The 15,764-nt window shown below is 41.4% G+C and overlaps 1 protein-coding gene across 3 annotated transcripts in view; it reads left to right on the forward strand.

The window, feature by feature from the left end:
• The window catches only part of LOC119648266, a 327,059-nt gene that overhangs the window by 138,530 nt on the left and 172,765 nt on the right, over window positions 1–15,764 (forward strand). The gene's annotated exons all lie outside the window — the stretch shown is intronic.

Consider the following 15,764-nt stretch of genomic DNA (forward strand, 5'->3'; position numbering starts at 1 on the left):
CTTTTTGCACAAAATAGTGACATGTGATTTAAAGTGGATATTATACGACAACCGTGACCGAGCAGCGCAATGGCTAGATGCTGATGAGCTACCGACGCATAAGCCGAAACCAAGCTTCCATCCGAAGAAAGTAATGGTGACTATTTGGTGGTCTAATTATTCACTATTCTTTTTTAGCACTTGGAGTAGTACAGTATTTCTGTGCCCAACTCGAGGAAATGCACCAAAAATTGAGTATGCAACGGCCGAGATTGTCACTCCTTCACTACAATGCACGACCTCATGTATCCAGGACAACGGTTCAAAAGTTGAACGAATTGCAGTATGAGACTCTGCCTTATCCACCATATTCACCGGACCTTTCGTCAACCGACTATGACTTTTTTACTCATTTGGATCATTTTTTGGCGGAAAAACAATTGCCTTCGACAACACCTGACAGTTGGACTTCTACGAAACTGGCGACTGGCACCTGTTTTGATTAAATAAATAAATTTTTGTAAGCTTTACGGTCGTTTTAAATTTTAGTACCAAAACGGCCATTTCATTTGTAACAACCTAACACATTCTCGCCGATACTTTCATAAATAAGTCTACTTCAGATTTTTTGTTAAATTAACTGAGTTGGAAAAACTGAAAAGAGGTGTGCTTGGTGTTGATTCGAAATAAATTTGGAAGATTGTGAAAAGGGGCAAATATACCAAAACCTTTCCGTGTCTCCTTCGACGTTCATCAACAATATGCCCTCTCGCCACTCCTTTTTGTCCTTACCAGGGACGCTTTTACAAAGGACATACAACTTTCAGGGCCTTACACGATGTTTTGTGCATATTATTTTCCTAGCGTCTCGAGCAACTTGTCCAAAAGTGGAAAGATCGCCTCCTGCAGCACGGTTTATAACTGAATCTGAATAGGGCTTTTGAAGACCGAACCCAATCAAACAGGCACGTTCACTATCAGTCGCAGCGAATTACTCAGTATTAAGCCATGTACTCGTAAGTATCTTCAATCAATACTAACAGCCAACGTCGAAATGCGATGAAAGTTCAAACGAGAAGCTCGCGCGCTCACTGTAATCAGCTGCACCTCCGGCTTTAAAGCAACCTGAATGAAATAACGTTTCAGAATTGAAGTTCTCTGTGATCGGCGCATCAATGAACAAGCAACGAGCAAGTGATGTTCTGACTATCACTCCCCACGATTCTTAATACTGGCCCGCCACCAAAGACAATGAACTTTGCCTCGCGGTAATGCGTGAGTGATCATGGTCATGTAATTCGCACTCACATTCTAACGTGGGTACTGCGGTCACTATTCTGTATCTTTTTTTTCCTTTTTTGCAACCATGAAATTATTGTTTTGTAAAATTCGATAACTTTTATAGTTTTTGTTATAACAATTTCAAAATGATACCCTTTGTTGCCTGTTTAAGAATTAAATAGCCCCTTTTGGAGGAGTTGAATTTCAGATCTGTTTTGAACTGAAAACTACACATAATGTGTATATATATTAGGTAAAGATATATAAACATTTATCGACTCAGTAAATAGAAAGTAACGTTAAAGCTTCAATTCCACCTATTTTTGAATTCTCGAATACGTTGAGGCTTCACTCAAAATGAATGTATGCACATATGTAAAATTTCCAGACTCCTCCATTTGTTTGTTTAGTTTTTCTTCTACACAAGTTGTTTTCATTACTGTGGACATATGCATCTACTATCCAAGTATCTATAGACGTCTGCTCCCCTAAAGTCAATATTTTATTCAATGGCTACCTCTACACTCATGTCCAAGTTTCTCAGACGACTAAAAAAGATAAAAACATCTATTTTTGGAGAAGAATAAATAATTTATGCTATTATTGCCCATCGTACTATACAGGATAATTTCACAGTACATATCACCGTCGTAGGTAATTATTTATTCTTCAAGGTTTGTTCCTATTCTCTGTTTATACAATCTTGTCATCTGTTTGACTACTGGAATTTATGATATTTCCTTCCAGAGACGTATGTGCACAACAATTTCAAATAAAACTATGGGCATGAAATTGAATTTATGTTTGATTGATTTACATAATCAATTTTTCGTTTGCTTTGTGCACAGGAAATCGATAGAAATTAGAATTGCAAAGCAGCTATTTTCGGTGAATTCTGCAAATTTATTTTAGTTTATTATGGAAGCCTTTGGAGAAGGAATAATACATTTGATGTAAACCAACTTCAAGCTTCCAGAAAACGGAGAGGGAGATGTTTCCGAGAAGGTCCAGCCATTGGAGTTGTTTATGTGAACGTTTCTGGGCTAGAGCCTTTCAATAGTGAGCACGTGAGAACCCAGTGTCTAGAGGTGAACTTGAGCAAATGGTTTCTAGATAAATTTGCCCAAGATATTCATTAAATAACTTCTTGAATTACGAAGAACTTGGCTAGATGCTATGCGTACAGAACGTTTTCTGGTCAAGTTATTTACATCGACGCGACACGGAAACCTATTCACATGCTTTTACACATATCGTATATATAACGGATTATTTCAGACACGCACAGTGCGTGGTCTTCAGGAACGATGTATGTAATTATAAGCTTATGTCCACCGGCACTATGTATACACTTCAACAAATGTATAAGAGAACTGAATCCAGATCAAATATGGTCATATTAGGAACAGGGATCACGACATTCTCGAGAAAAAAGATTGGGACTACGGCGGCGTATTGCATAATACGTTCCGTGTCGTGTCCTATAATATAAATTTACCAATAATTTGCCATGTCTGAATTGTTATCATGTTTTTCTTGACTCCAGCAAAAATATGAAAGCTCAGATTAGGATATCTTACGCCATGAATTTTGGATTGCCCGTCTGAATTTCGAAATATACTTCAGCTGTAATTACTTAACGCAACCAAGTATAATATTATAGCCACTGAATTGGTGTACGAGATCCACGTTTCATCTCGTATGACAATGTGGGAAAACATCGCATCCCTGTCTTTATGATAGCGGTCTAGAAATGGTCAGATACCTGCTATTGCTAGTTGGTTCATATTCTCGGAATCCAGCTTGCCTAGTCTATGATATCCCCACATTTTCATATAGGTCGTGCAAATTTGATGAGCATATACATACAGTTTGTCAACTGATTGTTTCATCATCATCATCAACGGCCCAACAACCGATATCCGGTCTAGACCTGCCTTAATAAGGAACTCCAAACATCGCGGTTTTGCGCCGAGGTCCACCAATTCGATATCCCTAAAAGCTGTCTGGCGTCCTGACCTACGCCAACGCTCCATCTTAGGCAGGGTCTGCCTCGTCTTCTTTTTCTACCATAGATATTGCCCTTATAGACTTTCCAGGTGGGATCATCCTCAACCATACAGATTAAGTGACCCGCCCGCCGTAACCTATTGAGCCGGATTATATCCACAACTTGACGGTCATGGTATCGCTCATAGATTTCGTAGTTATGTAGGCTACGGAATCGTCCATCCTCATGTAAGGGCCCAAAAATTCTTCGGAGGATTCTTCTCTCGAACGCGGCCAAGAGTTCGCAATTTTTCTTCCTAAGAACCCAAGTCTCCGAGGAATACATGGGGACTGACAAGATCATTGTCTTCTACAGTAAGAGTTTTGACTCTATGGTGAGACGTTTCGAGCGGAACAGTTTTTGTAAGCTGAAATAGGCTCTGTTGGCTGACAACAACCGTGCGCGGATTTCATCATCGTAGCTGTTATCGATTGTGATTGTCGACCCTAGATAGGAGAAATTATCAACGGTCTCAAATTTGTATTCTCCTATCCATATTCTTCCTGTTTCACCAGTGTGGTTTGATGTTGTTGGTTGATTGGTTTTCGGTGCTGACGTTACCACCATATACTTTGTCTTGCCTTCATTGATGTGCAGTCCAAGATCTCGCGCCAACCGCCGCCTGCTCGATCTGTATGAAGGCAGTTTGTACGTCTCGGGTGGTTCTTCCCATGATGTCGATATCGTCAGCATAGGCCAGTAGTTGGGTGGACTTAAAGAGGATTGTACCTCTTGCGTTTACCTCAGCATCATAGATCACTTTCTCGAAGGCCAGGTTAAAGAGGACGTATGATAGGGCGTCCCCCTGTCATAGACCGTTGTTGATGCCGAATGGTCTAGGGAGTGATTCTCCTGCTTTTATCTGGCCTCGCACATTGGTCAGGGTCAGCCTAGTCAGTCTTATCAATTTCGTCGGGATACCGACCGTCATGGCCGTATACAGTTTTACCCTGGCTATGCTATCATAGGCGGCTTTAAAATCGATGAACAGATGGTGCAACTGTTGTCCATATTCCAACAGTTTTTCCATCGCTTGCCGCACAGAGAAAATCTAATCTGTTGCTGATTTGCCTGGAGTGAAGCCTCTTCGGTATGGGCCAATGATGTTCTGGGCGTACTGATTGTTTGCAAAACGAAAAGTCACCCGTTTTTTTCAGATTGCACGTCCATAAAACAACAACAGCAATTCGTACGAATTATATTCAAATGAAATCCGTCATAGGCCGAGACCTAAACCAGGCCGAAGTAAATTTCCTGATTTAGGTCGGAACTTATGTCGGATTTCACTTGAATATAATTCGTATCCATTACGTGTTTGCGGATATATTGGGTTGCGGAAAAAGTAATGTTGTATTTGTGATCGAATTTTAACGCTTCATTTAACATACTTAGAATTATCAGAGTTTTGTTCGCAAACTCGTTGCCACTTAGAAGGCAACTCCATTATCCCCCCTTATAAAACCTCCCTCCTTATTTGCAAAAAGCTCAGACAGCCAGTTTTCGCAAGCCTCTTTTGAAACGAACTTAGTATCACCAAGAGCGTTTTACATGGACCAGAAAAAATGGTAATCACTTGGTGCCAGGTGCGGACTATACGGTGGGTGCGATAGGACATCCCATCCGAGCTCCCGTAGCTTCTGATGGGTCATCAAAGATGTTTGAGGCCGAGCGTTGTCCTAGTGGAACACAACACAATTCCTATTGACCAATTCTGGCCGCTTTTGGTTAATCGCCTGCTTCAAACGGTCGAGTTGCTCATAGTAGAGTACCGTGTTGAGGGTCTGACCATAGTTGAGCAGCTCATAATGGATGATTCCCTTCCAATCCCACTAAGCACACAGCAAAAAATAGTTATCGTTCCGATGCTTGTAGTTCTTCTAAATCAAAATAAAACTAGGTAGCTTTCTCCTACTACAATATATTTTATTAGTTAGTAAATATGTATTTCGAGAGCTACTTACTCTCTTCCTCAGCACTTAAGCTACCCAGTTTTATTTTTTTTACACAGCAAAACCGTCAATCCGGGCTTGGCGGTGGTTTGGGCGTGCTCGCCGCGCTTCGACCACGATCTTTTTCGCTTGAGGTTTTCGTACATGATCCACTTTTCATCACCAGTCACCATCCGCTTCAAAAATGGGTCGAATTCGTTCCGTTTCAGCAGTGCATCGCAGACGTTGGTTCGGTCCAAGAGATTTTTTTCCGTTAACTCGTGTGGCACCCAAACATCCAGCTTTTTTTGGAATCCAATCTTCTCCAAATGGTTCCAAACGGTTTTATGGTCCTTACTCAGTTCCTGACCAATCGGGCGAATGCTCACATGCCGGTCTACTTGGATGATTTCGACGATTTTATCGGTTTCTACGACGATTGGCCTACCAGTACGGGGTGTATCTTCGACATCCACTACATCCGAACGAAATCGATCGAACCAACGCTATGCTATGCGAATCGTTACAGTATCGGACCCATAAACTCCTCAAATTTGTTTGGCCGCCTTCGTTGCATTTTTACCTCTCAGCTAGTAAAAATGTAAATTATGACGAATTTCTTGCTTGATGGACTCCATCTTTGAGGAGCTATAACTTGAGACTGAAACGTACGATCATAAAACTGTTAAACAGACACCTGTAGCCCTGATTGTCGTCTTCAAATCGCCGTATAGTATGACCCGATGCGATAAGTACAACACAAGATATGTTTAAGTGTCACCATCTATTGACACAATACAACATTACTATTTCCCTAACCTAATATTTAAATGGAGTTATTACCATCTGTCGATACTTTCGCTCACGCTGCTGCTGCTCCCAAGACAGACATAAGGTAGCGTTTAATGAGATACGTTTGCCCTGGATGAAACCGTCAGTCAACTTCTTCGTTATTTTTTGAAAACTTGGGTTTTTAACCCAAAAAAGAGGAGTCCGTGGACTACAAAAGAGGAACTAAGTTCCTTCCCAAGTGGTCCGGTCCGTCACCAAATGGGTGCCTTTTATGCCTGAAGCGTTCAGCTCCAATTTTCGACTTATTTGGTATGTACATGACTCCTTTCTTCTTCGTATTAAATGCAATAAAATTAATTATGTTTTCCTTCGGTTTCATCAACGGAGCGACCAATATCTCGTAGGCTAGAGATGAGACAGTGTCTAAAGAGTTGTCTCTGTCCCTGAAAGGGGAAGGGGAAAGAACGCTGTAATTTTTGTTTCTATACTTTTCCCCGTTATTGATACGATTATGCCGCAGTTCAATTATTTTTACAATTTACCCATTTTCAAGCTAGTAATAACGAGAAAGCACATACATAGTTAGATCATTTGCGATATATGCTTTTAAATGACAGACCGCTATCTGTTAATTTCGAGCCTTCTCATTCGAGGTCAAGCTGTTTAAATTGTACAAGGAGCAGAACAGGTAGAGACTAGACAGAAATTACATCCACTGAATATAAACACATTGCCGCCTAAAAAAATTCATATGGTACCCTAGCTCTTAACCACGAAACCCTTTAGAACTAAGCCAGGAGCTATTCAGTTTCCCATCTTCCAGGTTTAGTTTTGTTTCCCAGCTCTTCTCCCTGAAATCTAACCCTAGGAAATTGATCCACAGACCCACGCTTTAAGCGAATCACAAGAAGCTGTGAGAATTTTGAAACCACCGCAACATATCGACGTGTTTAGTCGAACGCATTCAAGCATTAACCGTCAGACTAAGGCTACTATTTTCTACCCTGGAGAATAATAATAGAAATGATAAGAATTTGATAACGCCACCCATTTCATTCTCAACAATCTCAGGAAGCTAAGAAAAAGGTTTCTATTCTTATCTCTGAAATTCTATTTCGTTATTTCTGTTTTCTATTCTAAATGTTGTTGGTCGGACTTTATATATACATTACACAAGATACAAATAGAATTGTGGAAATTGGCATGGAAGAAGTGTGGTTTCTTCTTATTGTTTCCGAGATAAGCTCCAGAAGATTTGTTTGTGCAATTTTTACACCCACTTAACACTCGTTTTATTGTGGTTAGTCGAAGATTGTGGCTAATCGCAGATAATTATTACTGTCTGAAGAGATGTTGCATCTAATTGTGAACAATTTCAACGTAAACAAAATTTTAACTATCAATTAAAATTTAGTCTAACAGCAATCAGTGAATGATTAAACTCGAAACGGTTGAATAACAAAAAGGGAAGGGCCAATACAGTATTGAGACGGCGAAGAAATATCAAGGCGTCTAAGTGAGTATATGAGGTGGAAAACTTGCAAAAAGGAGGTAAGATTTTTGGTTTCAGCACTTCAAGCAAGCTACTAAGCTAATGACTCCCTGCAGAACTGAAAGCCAGACGGACAGACAGACATGTGTGGGGCACCCAGGCATTCGGTCAAAGAACCAGCTAGTCTCCAGCAAATATTTCTGCTCATCCATGAACAAGGACGAGAATTCTTGGCCCAAAGCGCTTGTACACCATGCACCTCGACATTATAGGCACTCGCACGGCTAAAAATATTGCCTGACGATCATTGATCGGTTTACATTGTGACCTGAGGCAATAACTCTGAAGGACATAATAGCACAGTCATGGGCTGAGACCTTCTGCCGAGAGTGGATTCCGTACTTTGGTCTTCCTGCCATAATCATCACAGACCATCTGTTCTCGGCTCGGGAAGCTCTTGGGATCACCCGCAGTCCACTGGGATGCTAAAATGTTGGCATCGGGCGCTGAAGGCAGCCATTGTGGCGCGCGACGTACGGTACTGGTCGCAGGTCTTGCCTTCCGTGCTACTTGACCTCTGTAGAATGCGAGAAGTTTGCTGCCACTCGACTCATCTGATGTATGGGGAGAATCTACGATTACACGTAGAGACCGGATTGTCGCGCCTGCTACGGGAGGCCGTTTTCAGATTGACCTCGCCTCTGCCATATCGTCATGTGCGGCCAGCTGTCCACATACCTAAGGAGCGTAAAGTCTGTACCCTTGTTTTGATGAGGATTGACGCCACTCGAAGGTCGCTGCAACTACCATACAAAGGCAAGCTCAAGACGATCTCCTTCGACCTCTAGGAGGCAGACAGCACTGGAAGGAAGCGAGGGTGGAGCGTTCGTTTTGACGTCCGGCAGTCGACCGCAGCCGAGCAGCCCCACCATGGGTTCTCTCGGCGAAACCCCTTGGTTTCATCTGGGGGCGAAGTGTTGTAGCGAAGCGATATCAAGCACTCATTTTACAGTCTGGTTTGAGTTTCAGGGGTGACCAGATCAGGCAAATACGGTGGTTGTGGAACGATAGCCATCGAATCTTTGGCGAACAAGTCGTACAGAACGAATGGAGTGTCAAAAGGTGCATTACTGCGATGCAAAAACCAAGAACTCAATGATTTCTTGAGAATAGTTTCGCGCAAACGGCGCATAACGGTTTAACCGTAAGAAAGGAATTCATTGGATTGGTCGCTAAATTCAAGTCTTATATTCAGTAATAATCTGTTTCAAGGCCGATCGATAATCTGAAAACATCTCTTCACAAATTGTAACAAGACGCTCTTTTTCAAGGAAGTTGAGTTATTTTAGCACTAGCCCATACTTAACATGTTTCAGGCTCTCCTCTCTACCAGTCATATGACGAGTGATAGGTGCTAGTTCTTGGAGTTTCTTAACGTGTTACTCATCAGCATAGGTCGTTCAAAAGGCTCTTCGTCTTCAACACGTGCACGATCTTCTTTGAACTTTTTATACCACTTCGATAAAGCATGATCCCCGAAGGCTTTCCTTATCATTATGCAGGCAAAATTTAATGGATTGGCCTTACTTGGGACCTTGCATTCTTACAAGAAATTTTCCTTACTTTTTAGTCACAGTAATATATAACGTCTATTCAATTGGTCTATTGATTATCACAGGGGAGGGCGCCGAAAAGGTTGATCCTTGCAATCTGAGAGTGGCTAAAGAGAAAGCATGGAGAAATCAATTTTAAAATTACCCAGCTTTCCATCGGCCGTGGAAGACAGTGCCAGTACCTGTACAGGTTCAAATTGGACACCTAACCTGCTTGTCCACACTATGATGGTTTCCCGGATTATCCAGAAAAGTTGGAGTGCGATCAACTCAATGATCGCATCGATCCAAGGAAACGGAAAAGCAAAGTAAGAAGTGAGGCAGGCGCGGGTACGAACGCCGCATATAGAAGGAAGATATCGAGCTAAAGTCAGATAATTCAGCCACGTGATGTGATACTTAATCGTGGTTCCAAGGAGCAGGACGGAGAGTCGGGTGGTTTTAGAAGGAAAAAGTCTCATATACTGGTATGTATATTGGCGGTTGGGAAAATTTAAAAATAGGCTTAATTGTATGACCAGTTTTCCCTACTTCCATCTTTTAACATTTTAAATTGATTTTGTCCGCTAGTTTAGTTAGTTTATTTCAGGGGGAGAGCCGCAGCTGCTAACACTCAGGCCTTTGTTAAACCCATTATACTATCCTGCTCGTCATTTTTCCAAGGGGTCGGGCCAGTTCCATTATCGGATTACCTGAGAGCACTCCTGCGCGAAATGTCTTCCATTGAATTCCATGAAAATTATTAGATCTGTAATCCGAAAAGACTCATGGCCGTTTATCGACCATTCATTCTTCTATTTTGGTGATTACGACGAGATATTAGTAATCTGGAAATCATATGATCGGCCGGCATCATAATTACCGGATGTCTATGAAGGAATCTCCAGATGGATGCATGTCCGCATGTTTTGGCCGCCTTTTCACAAGCCAATAGTACCAAAGCCTATATTCGTCATTAGCTGTTTTCTGTTTCACCTCCCAATGAATAGGGGCTAGATTTAGGATAGCTTCGAGTGACGCAGTTGGCGTAATATTCATTGCTCCAGCAATACTAACCGAGCCTTTGTATCTGCGTCTGCGCTTCCTGCTTTTAGTAAAGTCCAACCAATGCTACAATGGACTTCTGGTCAACCAATTTGTGGATTTTTCTCGACTCCAGCAAGTGAAGGATCCAACTAATTAACAGCAGAACGATTTCATGCTGTCTCACTGCGTTACAAATAGCCGCGTATGACGAATGATTGAATGCGCCTTCGATGTCCTTGAATACGCCTAAGATGCATTCTTTATCGGACATCGCCTTCTCAATTTTTATGTGTTAACTCATTGAGTCCTGTCTCAGTAGGTTTGACCTTCTGGTAGACATGTTGCCTATAGTGAAGTGGCCACTTAGGAATCCTTATATTCTTTATGAACCGATCTACTTGTCTCTCGAGTCCTTTTAGTAATAGGAACGTTAAACGGACCGGTCGGAAACTCTTTGCGTCGGTGTAGATGGGTTTCCCCGGTTTGAGAATTAATATCACCTTAACATCACGTCAGTTAATTGGAATATAAGCGTGCGCAAGGCATGTACGATATATATTCCGACTAGGTGGACCCAGTGCATCCATTTCCTCAATTACTAGCGCAAGAATGATGCCACCCGCACATGCAAACTTGTATCGATTGCCGATTTTAATGACAATTTTACTCGCTCCAGTGATACTACTTTTCAAGTCAGAGCCCAGTCTCTCGGTTGAGGGCTCTATGCACCTGCCGGCCCTGAGCTGAGATTTTGGATGCTGCCCGAGAAGTGTACTTCACGCAAATAATTTCCCGTTTCTTTCTGCGCTTTCTCTGTACCTCCCACTTTGTAATCGTAAATAACCCAGGTTCTGGCTACGTTCTTCAACAAGGATCCGCTTCAGCTTTGAGGTCGCCTCGCCTTGCTTCGCATAAGCGTCTTGATGATGGATGTTTAGTCGATCTTATGTTATTCTTTTGAGCTTTCCGTGTCCCTTTATACCGATTGCAGTCAATGGCTAAATCAGATTTCACAGCACGATTGAAAAGCACCCATGTCGTTATCCTCTGTTTCACCAAATCTGAGTTCCTCCATGTCTTTCCCCTTTCTTGGGCATCTTAAGTGGATAGCTTTCTTCGAAAGCTTCTCTAATGCTAGTTGTGATAATCTGGGTTGTCTTCTTAATTCCAACAGTGGATTTAATGTGTCTCCCAGGGATCGTGACTCGGGCACTCAGTTATATTTTATACGTCGCCCAAATTGTCTTCCGCAGATTTCCAAATGGAGTGGGCCGAGGTGAATCCATGTCCATTATCCATTACGAAATCAATGCGTATGTAGTCCGAGAGTATGATATCGTTTGATACTATCCACTTTCTGATCAGAACCGCAATGTCAGGGAATGCGACCGTGATGTCGATGACCACGCTCAAGAAAGTGGTCTCATTGCCCAAATTGAGAATCTGGAGATCGGTTCCAATTAGATACTCTAATAGTTTCGATCATCTTACACTAATTTTGGAACTTCCCCAGCATATGTGGTGGGCGTTGTCATCGCATCCTGCTACTACCTTCAATCCTTTACTTTTGGCATATTGGGTAGCTCTCATGAATGATTTGAAAAAATGAAGATTTGCCTTTTCTTTTCGCTAGTCATATTTATTAACCTTGCAAATGCCGAAATTTTTTGGAACCACTTGTTTCCTTCATCAATGCTAAAAGTTGCAGTATTGCTAGAGAAAAGAAAAGGCAAGTCTTAGTTATTGTAAATAATTTAATCGCCAGATCTTTTTCTGTGTCATAGGCGATATATGCAGAGCACCATACAATTTCTCTATCTTTCTGTCAAATTTTTATGGTTAGTTTGGCTGTTGTGGTGTCGCATCACATAGGTCGTTAACACAGCTTAGCCTGGAGGTCTTTCGAGGCCACCATGCTGGAAAGGGGTTGATCACTTCCATTGACATACAACAAGTCAGCATGTTGGAAGCTTTCTCACCAACAACCCACGGTTCTTGTATTGGATATATAAATGCCTGCCAGCTATTGATCCGACAACATTACATTGCTGCATTTGAGATACATGGCATCACATCTACGCTTCAGATGAAGACGCCGTAGGCTGAGCGTCCCCTTCAATGATTTGCCGACACTTGTAACGTGACGGTCCCTAGCCCATAGTAGAGTAACCAGCTCGTTTGTTCCGAAACCTTCTTAATACCCGGATCAGGAACGCCGATAGTAAGGTAAATTTCCGGCCGGTCGGCTCTCTTTTCTGTTTTGTTGCTTAGCAACATCCAGAGGGAAGTCTGGTTCTGGACACCAAGTTGTTCCAAAACCTCAGCACTATTATGTTCTTCCTTCGGAAGCCAACAGAAGTACTTTTTGAACGATGGCAGCTCAGAGACCCTTATCAAGATTACAGGTAGTCGTGCACCTTCCCTCACGTCATTGAGGAGGAGCAGAACTGCCTGAGCCATTTGTTCCCGCTTTCGTTGGCAAAGTTTAGCCGTAACATTTTACAGTATACAACTACCGACTCAATGCGAAGCTTAATGTTTTGCGAGGATGCGCTACTCAGTATCGAAATCGGACCGATTGGCGTCATTGGTGGCTTCGATAGCCAATGCAAATGAAGGTTTAGCTGTTGCCGGTTGAACACTCTTTGCCGCCTTTGGGGTTGAAGGGTTCGGATCGTCCGAAAACTGTTGCCGCTTAGGTTTGCCCTTAGCTGTTTCGGATGCTGCTTGCCCTTCATCGTTGGCGTAGCCCGTGGGTTGTAATTTGTCCTGGAGGCGGTTTCCTCGAAGGCGGTTTGCCCAAAGGCAATTTTCTCGACGGTGGTTTCCCGGGGGACGGGGCTGCATGAAGGCGGTTTGCCTGAAGACTTCTTGCTATCCCAGGGCAGCTGATTACCAATGGGCATGACTTTAGCACAATAGGTGGCGCTATTTGGAGCCCGAGCTCAGCAATGCTGACAGAAAGAGCTTGCTTTGGCTCGTCCGAAAAGGACTAGGTCGAGCAGAGAGAATCTGAGTCTAGACTTAGGTTCTACATCGATGAGCTTAGCGTTGCTCCTTCGCTTGGGGTTGGACCCTCACGATCGAGATTTAATTTCAGTTCTAGTTGAAGCTGGGGGTCGCCTGATACCCAGGATTCTCCGTTCTCGGCCACATATTAACCTCTGTGACCCTTGGCACTGTAGTCACACCTTGCCTTGGAATTTAATTTTGATTACCGCGCGTTTCCTAGAGGAGTTCCCTTACTGAGCTCCGTCACAACAAGGTAGGTCGTCGAGAGAGCATTTTATCCGCTAAAAAGCGTGATAGTCTGTGGTCCTCATGTTGCTAGCGAATATTAGACATTATGCTCTGCAGCTTTCGATTGGAAAAATTGCGAGAATTAATTAACTGAAAACAGGTTTTCTATCTATAAAACTAATACTTGTTTTCTCTTAGCTGCAGAAGCAACAGCTATGACATCATCTCCTCTTTAATACTTGAAAATATCGGTGATAGCATTTTCAATGGCAATATTACATAAGATTTTTATCAGTTCCTCCACAATTGCGGATAAGGTGATATTTTTCAAAGTGTGAAAATAATGGACCTAGAAGTCTGGCAACCATATCTGTTACTATTACAACAAACAATTTAAGGTACTTTGCATTTCTTTATGTCAGTCCTTCTTAGAAAATGCCAATTGGGAAAACATTTACCTGTACCCCAGAGAAGAATTTCTCTGAATTGTTTGTTTTCAGTCACCTACATATTTGTGAGATATTTAAAGATTAATAAAGCAGTAATTGTATTATTGTAGAATTGATGGATTTCAAGGGAATAGACAGGTTCGTGTATATTTGCACAGAAAAGCATGCAGACTCCATTTTAAATGAGTTAATTGAATTTTTCCTGGAATAAATAAGCTGCCTGTTATGAGTAATTATATATATCAAAACAGTTTGAGTAGATACAATCAATGTTCTTTTTACAATCAACACCTCCAGAAATTTTCATTTGTAATTTTTCCGGGAAATGATGCCTCTTCGTCCTCTACAGTAACTTGCAAACATTACACAGTTTTCATCAAGCTGTAATTAATATCTGCGAAAAGCCATTGAAAATGGTAAAAGTTTTCCAATCCCATTTTTGAAATGAACTAAATTTTTCACCTGAGAAAAAGTTTTAATTAATAGCAGAAGGCAAACATTTATCATACATGGAAGGGAGTTTTATATTAACAAAAGGATGGCTTCATGCTGCAGGACTTATTGAACGTTTACATTTGCAGCCATCCGAAGTCGCAGTTTTATGTTTAACCTGAAAACTCCATTTCGGTATTGCTTTGCTGATTTTATGTAAATTCACGAATGTATCCGCGCCCATTGACGATGTATATTACCAGCGAGGGAACACCAGAAAACTTTTAAATGTTAAAATTTATGATGAATGACTCATGCACCAGGATAACAACGTTCAGATTACGGCATTGGTACTGCTAAGAGGTACCAGTAAAGCTTTGAAGTTGAAAATGTTTCATCAATGTGAAACGTTGAACAGGTGCGAGTGGGGACTTGATAGTTGAAAGCAATTTATATTTTCCCCAATTCAAATACAGAAACGTTATCAAATGACCAGCTGTCCTCGATATAAAAGCTGAACGAGCTTAAGTGCTTGAAGCACTTTCAAATGAAAAATTCATCTTGAATTTCCTTCACTGGGGATAAGATTTTCTGAAAAATTACAAAAATCCCCTAGGATTATAGTTTATGGACGTCACTCCTATGTCCCGAATGAAAAGGGAGCATAAGGATCTTAGTAATCTCACTCAGTCGACATCGCCCTTTATCATTTCATCCCGACTTGAGGGGGTTGATGATGATGGTGGCAAGTGTGCTTTTGCTATCGAACGTTCTAACAGTTAGAATTTTAGTATTCGAGTGAGTTGTAAATGTTGGAGATGGAATCTTCAAAGTATTGAGAAAAATATCGACCCAGATGGATTCGTGCCAGCCATCATCGCCAGTAGCTAACGAGAAAAGATTGATTTTCTTTTTGGAACATTTGTTGGCTAACATCGATTATTATCTGCGATAAATTACGTTTAAGCGATGTTTAAATTGAATGGAAACTGTGCAAAATAGCTTGACAAAAAATAAAATCTGCGATAGTTTGTATGCTGGCGACAGATATTGCCAATAAATGTTTGACATAAACCAAACACTCTATTAATCAGGGAGATAATCGGACAACTCAAACCTAATTAGATATCGATGAAAAATTATGTAGATATATGTATATACGTATTGGTATATCCATATTGTTGCATACGTTATTACACACTTTAAATAAATGAATGTGTTCAACATTGAATTTATTTAAGGTGAAATATTTACGTTTTCTACTAAATCTTTGGGGACTCCTCCACAGTATCCATAAAAGTTCAGTTTATAAAATTGTCTTCGATGCGCTCCCTCAGGACCTAGGAGATAGATATGGATGATATTATATTGTATTTCAATAGTTTGCTTTTATCAACTCAACAAATCTGCTAATATGCAACAGGAAAAGATGTATTTAATGAGGAGACAGCCTTCATTCCACTTATTCGTGTGCACCTTGGT

Source organism: Hermetia illucens, chromosome 2, assembly GCF_905115235.1.
Source record: "Hermetia illucens chromosome 2, iHerIll2.2.curated.20191125, whole genome shotgun sequence".
NCBI classification, from domain to species: domain Eukaryota; kingdom Metazoa; phylum Arthropoda; class Insecta; order Diptera; family Stratiomyidae; genus Hermetia; species Hermetia illucens.